The sequence below is a fragment of the Sciurus carolinensis genome, chromosome 1 (assembly GCF_902686445.1).
Source record: "Sciurus carolinensis chromosome 1, mSciCar1.2, whole genome shotgun sequence".
In the NCBI taxonomy this organism is placed as follows: Eukaryota; Metazoa; Chordata; class Mammalia; order Rodentia; family Sciuridae; genus Sciurus; species Sciurus carolinensis.
This window is the reverse complement of record NC_062213.1, coordinates 182,416,655-182,424,287: the sequence shown is the minus strand read 5'-3', so window position 1 is coordinate 182,424,287 and position 7,633 is coordinate 182,416,655. Positions and strand designations below refer to the sequence as shown.

At 53.8% G+C, this 7,633-nt stretch overlaps 1 long non-coding RNA gene across 1 annotated transcript; it reads right to left on the bottom strand.

Annotated features, from left to right (window-relative positions):
* Positions 1-699: 699 nt before the first annotated feature.
* On the bottom strand, positions 700-7,420 carry LOC124992593 (uncharacterized). Its single transcript, XR_007110150.1, has 3 exons — positions 6,884-7,420; positions 5,800-6,074; positions 700-4,047 (listed from the first exon to the last, which is right to left on the bottom strand). It is a non-coding gene; the product is annotated as an uncharacterized LOC124992593 (long non-coding RNA).
* Between the last annotated feature and the right edge of the window lie 213 nt (positions 7,421-7,633).

Sequence of the window (7,633 nt, the reverse complement as noted above, 5' to 3'; positions counted from 1 at the left end):
ACCTATCTGTGGATCTATAGGATATTTTACTGTTTAAAATTTTTTTTTTTTTTTGGTTCTGAGGACTGAACCCAGGGACACTCTATCACTTAGCTACATCCTAGCCCTTTTCATTTTTTTATTTTGAGACAAGGTCTCGCTCAGTTGCTGAGGCCAGCCTGGAACCTGTGATCCTCCTGACTTAGCCTCCCGAGTCACTGGGATCACCGGTATGTACCACCATGCCCAGCTAGAATTGTCTGCTGCTAATGGAGGAGCTGCTGTGTGCCTCCTGGACACCGAATCTGCCCTCACCTTGATCTTGGACTTGCAAGCTTCCAGAAGCATGGGAAGTGTTTTTATTTTTTAGCTTATGGTATTTTTGTTATGGTAGTCCAGTTGGACCAAGGGGTGTGAGACCACCCCCTTTTGCCCATGACTGGCCCCTGCTTGGGACACAGGAGGCAGTGCTGAGGCTGTTGCCCAGGGTGAGGGATGCCAGCCACCCCCCCAAGCAGCCCCCTGACTCCTCCCCACTCTGACCCCGGAGCAGTCACCAGGAGGAGGTCTGTGTAATTGGTTTCATCCAAGTCTCATCCTCAGTGGTGCGAAAGGGAAAGTTATAAATATTTTTATCTATAACTCAGGATGAATAAAAATTTAATTACACTGAAAAATTTAAATTTCATAAGAAATAAATATTAATCCTGGAGAGTGACTTTTGTGGGGAAGTTAACTTTCAAATGTCGTCAATCTGGAGGGACCTGCGGTCTGAGAGGGAGGAGGAAGCATGCCTTTTGAGCTCTTGGTCTAGGGTGAGGGTCTCCACTCTTGAGACCCAGGGTTCCACCCAGGGAGCCTGTCCCCAGCCCAAGGGGCTGCTGGGTGTCCCCCTGCGGGTCCAACGGCTTGCCCTCCCCGCTTCTGCCTCAGCCCGGTGCGCTCTCTCTGGTGACCATCAATCACTCACCAGGTCCAGACATTTCTCTAGGTCCCGGGAAATACAGCCGGAGAGAAGTCAAACAGTGTCCTTGCCTGTGTGCAGCATAAGGTCAAGAAGGAGGCAGACCAGAAACCAGGTGCCGGAACCGCTGCCCAGCAGGCACCCTCCATGGGCCCGGCCCCTCCCCCACTTGTCTTCATTTTATTTTTATGTCAAAGTTCAAGCACGACACACATACAGAAAGGTGCACGGACCAGAGCATGCCGCTCAAGGACTAGGTGAGGGGGTGTGGCCGCGGCTCCCTGGCTGGCCGGTGGGGGAGGGGAAGCCTTGCTTTGGGAAACTTATCAGACTGCTTGACCAGGGACAGAACGCTTTGGGTGTAGCATGGCTTAATACTATTAACAACATCTCAATACAGACTGAAGATTTATCACCAGCTGGGCTTGATTTGAGGTACTTTAGGTGTATTAGCTCATTTAACCTTGCAAAACCCCACGAAGTGAGTGCTGTTATCACCTCCATTTTATCAAGGAAAAAAGACACAGAGAGGTTATGTCACAAGTTCAAAGTCACCCAGCTTGTGGGAGGTAAAGCTGGGTTATACCTGAGTCTCCTAGCTTGGAGTCCCCAGGCTCCTGGGAGATGGGGGAGCTCAGGTTTTGATCCCAGGAGGCCTGGGATCTGCTGCCCTCTAGAAACTTGTCAGACTTTTGATGTTTCCCTGCTGTGTAGCCTTGGGCAAATCTCTGGACCTCTCTGGGCTTCTGTTTCCTGTAATGAGAAACGGGGATAGGAATCCCTGCTCTGAGCCTTCCAGGGTTTGTATGGGGTGGGGACAGGTGACAAAGGAGAACCATGACCCTGCTCACAATATAAAGCTGACCTCAACTGCGAGCCTCTCAGTGCCTGGCCTTGTGCTGACGCTGTGCATCGATCTGGGGTGGACACTGTCTCTTGTCCGCCTTTACTACAAGAAGCATTCACTGTTATTCCCACAGGGGAGACGTTGACGGTGGCACCAGGGCCTCAGGAGGAGTCTGAGGAGGATGGGGTGATCGGAAAGGCGTCCTTGGGGGAGTGGCAGGGGTGGTGGGGCGCAGACAGCTTTGGGGACGTGTATGCCAGGAAGATCCCCAGAGGTAGAAGCGAGGAGGGTGCTGCGTGCACGTTGTGCGGGGGCTGGAGGGACTTCTCTGCTGGGCCCCAGTGAGGCCGGCTGGATTCTGAGCTCCCCACCTCAGTCACCTCTCCATTGCCTGCATGTGAAAGCCAAGGCCATCTGGGCCTGTGCAGCCTGGGGCTGTGGCTGTGCTGCACTTGAGTGGAGGAGGGGGACCGAGGGATGGGAACTTGGACTTGACCTGCCAAATGTAACCTGTGGTTCCTGAGCCTGAGACCAAGGCTGAAAGGGGTGGATGTTCTCAAGTGCTGGCTTGGGGCCGTGGGGTGGTGCCCAGAGTCTTGTCCTGCAGTTGGCCATGACATGGCTGGCCGGGACAACGATGGCCATCTGTGCCAAGGGAGCCCAGGGGAAGCTGAGGCCCAGCTGAGGTCTGACTTCCTCTGTTGACCCTCCATGGAAGTGGGTGCCAGAGACCTGCACTTCTCCAGGACCCAAGTGGACCAGTCCCCCTTGGTAATAGAAAATAACTTGAATTCTTATTTATCTGGCCCATGATCCTGAGCAAGGCACTTAGGCAGCACAGGAAAGATTCCCCCGCCCGCAGACATATCCACACGCACACACATCCAGGCACGGCTAGGCACGCACACACACGCAGGCCACACACGTGCTCCCACAGACACGTGTGTGCACGCACATGCCCCTCCACAGGCGCCTGCACTGCCGTAGTGACACCCCGGTGCCCGTGCGTCTCCGGAATCCACCCTCCCGGCTGCGTTCTGCTGATGGAATGCTGTAATATTTTTCTATTAAATGTTGCATTTGTTGTGCCTTTTAGTAGCTCCCCTCATTAAAAATGATATTATCCCCATAAATAAGCTGGTGCCCGAGAAGAGTGCCCGACTCCATTTCTCTTCCTAATTGAGACACTTAGCTTTGATTTGCACGTCGGCACGTAGCGGGTGGATTAATTTTCAATTAATGCTCCTGGGCGGGCAGCTGCAGGCGGGATGGGCTCGCAGCCTGGTGGCCTGGGAATGGCCACTGTGGGAGCCAAGGGAGCAGGGCAGGCAGGGGCCGGGAGGACCCGTGAGGGTGTGTGGCCCATGTGAAGGAGGTCACTGGGGACCGTCTGGAGCGTCGTGGTTTTGTGCTTTGAGGGAAGGCAGTCCCTGGAGGTCTGTCGGTGGGAAACACTGCATTCCACATAAGGAAAAGGCCCCCGAGCTGTGGCCCTTTGCTAATGGAGGCCATGGGACTTGCTCAGTCTGTTCCAGGCCTGGTTGGCAACTTGGAGTAAAATGGGTTATGGTGGCCTCCGTGCCTCTGTAGCAGGACCTGGTTAGCTTTGCTCCCCACGGACCTGGGGCCTGGTGTGGGGGTGACTGTTCCTTGCTTCTTTGGCCTGCCAGCTCCTGGGACCCCTGGTTTCTCCCCCTCAGTGTCCCCACAGAGGCTAAGGAGTTGGGCAGGTGAGCAGGAAGGAAGGACAGGAGCTTTCCCACATTTGGAAGTCTGGAAGTCATCCCCTGAGCCTGGGCCCGAACGACTTCTCCCAGCTCCTGGTCCCTGAGGGTAGGGGCCTCTTCCTCCCCCTGGCTCCTGGGTCTCTTACCCAGTCCAGTTAAATTTTCTGTTCTTTCACAGCAAACTAGTTTGGAGCCCTCCCATCCAAGCAGGAGAATTTTCCAGAGCCAGCTATTGTTACTTCTGGATACAGTAATACCTGCTTTCCAAACTGCAGCTTCCCGCTTGCTGAGGTCAAGGTTTCTTCTGAAGACCGCGTCCTTTCCTGGCCTGCCTGCTGTTACATCACCGGAGAGAGTTTGCCCAACCCCAGAGCCTGCTGCTCCAGAGCTCCAGGCAGATGCTGGGAAGGTGGCATAGCGCCGGGGTAAGTGGCAGACTCGGGCCAGGACTCCTGAGCTCACATCCTCATTCTTCTGCTAATTTCTGTGCCTCCATCAAGTTATTCCATCTCTCGAAGCCTTGGTTTGTTCTGTCAAACAAGAGCGATAATAGTAGTACCTGTTTTATAGTATATAGTGTCAACTAAATGAGCTATAACATGAACACCTTGTCACCAAAATGTGGTCTGTGGACCTGCAACACTGGTCCCATCTGTGTGCTTATTAGGAATGCAGAATCGCAGTCCCCACCACAGCCTGGGAAGCTCTTGGGATAAGGTGGGCACTTGCTTTTGGGGAGGGTAGTAGCAGCCGGCACCATTATTGGGCTCAGAAGAATCCCTTATATTAAGGCAGAGTCTGGTGCTGGAGAGGAACCTGGGGGTTCAAATCCTGACTCTGCAAATGCGAATCTTGGCCCCCTTCTGCCTTCCTCCTAGTGATTCTATTTCTGGAGCTGGAGTTAAATAAGATCATCAGAAGGTGCTCCTGAGAGTGTGGCAAGTGGTTCTGAGAAAATGAGCCTTTCACAGTGTTTTTGCACATGTTTTATTTGCATTTTCTGCTATTCCCATTTTATATGAGAGAAGTTGAGGCCTTTCAAAAACGAGGATTTGCACAAGCTCGTGTAGCCAGTCTACAGAACCGCACCTAGTCCTTAGACCCTGAGTCTGTGACTGTGGGGACCCCTTAGAGATCTCCTGGGTCACCAGATCAGGCCACAGCCAGGCCGAGGACCAGCTGGCTTGTCTCACCCCGGTGAAACCCTCCAGGGGCGCCTGCCCTTGCCGTTGGCTGAGACTTCTTGTAGTGGTGGCAGACCAGGCAGGGGTTGGGGATGCAGTGATGGGGCAGCTCTGGGATCTGACGGTTAATTAAAATGTCCCCAGGGTGATCAATCCACAGTCAATGGCTTGAATCCACAATGACCTGGCTCCACCCCGGCTGAATGTGGCCTTCCTGGGGATGACAGGCAGGAGGCCCGGCCGTCCTCCTCCTAGTCCTTGGAGGCCCAGCACTGGGCAATGCTGTCGATGCTGCCTCCAAAATATTCCCATCTTGTTTCCATAATAGCTTCTGTCACTGCTCTTGACAGGCCAGCCATTAAGTCTTTGGCAAAATTGTAAGAATTATTAACATATGAGGTTTTATATTATTTGACAGCTGTCGGTGCCTTTAGAATTCACATCACCCTGGTCCCTCCCTTCCCCTCCCTGTCCCCCTCCCTCTCCATGCAGAGAGGGACGCCCAGTCACTGGGGAGTGGGAAGGAGACACGTCTCACCACCACTCCTGCACCTCTGTGGGGTGTTCCCTGAGCCCCTCGGCCCCTGCCTGGCCGTAACCCAGATCCTTCCTCAGTGTCAACCGCCCTCATCCACACCCTTGGCTGCAGGGCGCCAATGACGGCTCCCGACTCTCCATCTCCCTCCGTCTTCCTCCTGACCCAGACCCACATCCTAGTTGTACCCCGACACTCTCAGATGCTGTGAAGACTGTCTGCTCTACACAACCCAAACGACTTCTCCCTGCCCACGCCGGCTTTTCCTCTGGAGTCTCTCTCAGTGTCAGGGCCCCTCTCCACCGGTGGCTGATAGGAGATGGTGTGTAAATACCTCAGCGCTTTCCCCTCGTGCCAGGCCTCCGAGGCCCAGGAGGAGGCCCGGAAGGAGGCCCACGGCCACTTTGTGCCTGCCCACCGTCCTCTCTCTGCCTAACATCTCCACTCCCCTCCTGGGGTCTCCTGGATCACCTCTCAGGGAAATCACTTGCCTGATCCTTATCTAAGAGTCTGCTTCTAGGGAACCCAAAGGAAGACGGGCCCTGTGTCCCTTGAGCACTCACAGCCAGTTCCAGCTTTGCATGTACATCTGATCCTCAGGCTCTTCTCAGGATGGTCAGGGGGACCTTGGCGCTTCAGTCCTTGTCTCACGGTGCTGTTCCAGTAACCAGAGAACTTTCTCAGGCCGGCGGGCCTGTTTCCAGAAAACCTGACTCAAAGATTTGGGGACCACTGTTTTCATGTCAAAAGCAGTGGCTACAGGCCTCAAATAGTATGCTTTTCTGGTCTCTTCATTAGATGCAATTTACCGCTTACACAAGTGGTAAACTTGTGTAACCTATAAAACAATAGGTTCAGGGCATCAATGTTAAAGAGAAACACACTCCTACCTAGATACCAAAGTCTATCACAAAGCTATACTATATGAGATAAAACTTGAATTGGTTAGCACAAACATCGACAGATAAGGCACTGATAAATGATGAAAGTGAAGAGAACAGCCGATCCATGAAATTATGTGGGTCATTTGGGAAAAAGAAGGATATACACTTTACGCAAAAGACAGGTGGGTCAAGACTTCAATGCATAAAACGGAAACCGGGTGTGGTGGCCACACCTGAGGCAGGAGGAGTACAAATCTGAGGCCATCCTGGTCAACTTAGTGAGACCCTATCTCAAAGTAAAAAATTAAAAAAGGATTGGAGATGTAGCGTGGTGTGAGAGCGCCCCTGGGGTTAATCCCTGTACATGCGAAAAAGTTACTGGGTGAAAGGAAATCAGAGAAGGGCTAGAGGAGGTAGAGGTGGTTATGTCAGGATGCAGTGGGCCTTCCCAAGTGTAAAAGCCGGGGGAGAAGCCCCAATCAGTGGGGACTGCCAGATTACAAATAAGGAACCCCAAAGTGAAAAAGCAGACCAGTTGGGAAAATATATTGGCAGAAAGTAACGTGGAGAAAAGAAAGAAAAAAAAAAAGAGAGAGAGAGAAGGAGGAGGAAAGGAGAGGAGAGAAGTTCAGTGGTGTCTAGTTGAATCAACCTTCATTTCAATTTGCTCCTGACCCCTGGCATCGTATACTAAAACTCAGCAAAAGCTGGGACAAACCCCCAGAAAGCAAACATTGGGTCATCTGCTGGTGACAGAGCTCACCAGAAAGTTCTTCGTGACCAGAAAGTTCTTCTGGAGTCTAACACACATTCTTCTTGCTGCAGTGGGAGCCGCTGCTCCCCTCCTGTTCCCAGGGGAGTGGGAGGGCCTCCCCTCCAATGACTTCACACCCTGTGCCTGGCTCTCAGGGCATCCTGGTGCAGGGAACTTGGTGCCGTGGCTTCCTCAGGTGTGCTTCAGCCATGGGTGAGGCCCAGGAGGGTGCAGGCTTCTCAGAAGGACTCACAGGACAGTCGGCTCAGACACCGGGTGCCCGGCTGGCCCCGGCCTGGGGCTGTCCTCTTCCCTGCCCCATCTCCATCGGGAGCACGCCAATGCTGCCTTGTCCTCAGCCCCATTCCAAGTTGCATCTGGATCCCAGTCTTGGGCCCTCCTGAGGCCTCTGCACCCATCCCGGGCCTTGACAGAGCCCCGCGGCCGCTCCGAGCCGGGCTGGCTGTGCAGGGAACAGATGGGCTCCCCGTGGACGCGGCAGCAGCGCAGAAGCTAATCCACTTTTATCTCGTTATGGTGACAGCCACCCTGTTAAATGGAATGGACTATTGATTCGGGGCTCACTTCCAGCCCGAGGATTTTCCATCATAGACCTGAGTAGAATAGGAGAAAAGCAACACTTATTAACTCGGGTGCCAGTCAGGAGAGGCGGGGTGGGGAGGGCGCCGGGCAGGCGAGCCCCGCCTCCGTGGGCGCTGGGGAGCAGGCGCAGGCCCAGGCCCAGGTCCCAGGCCACTC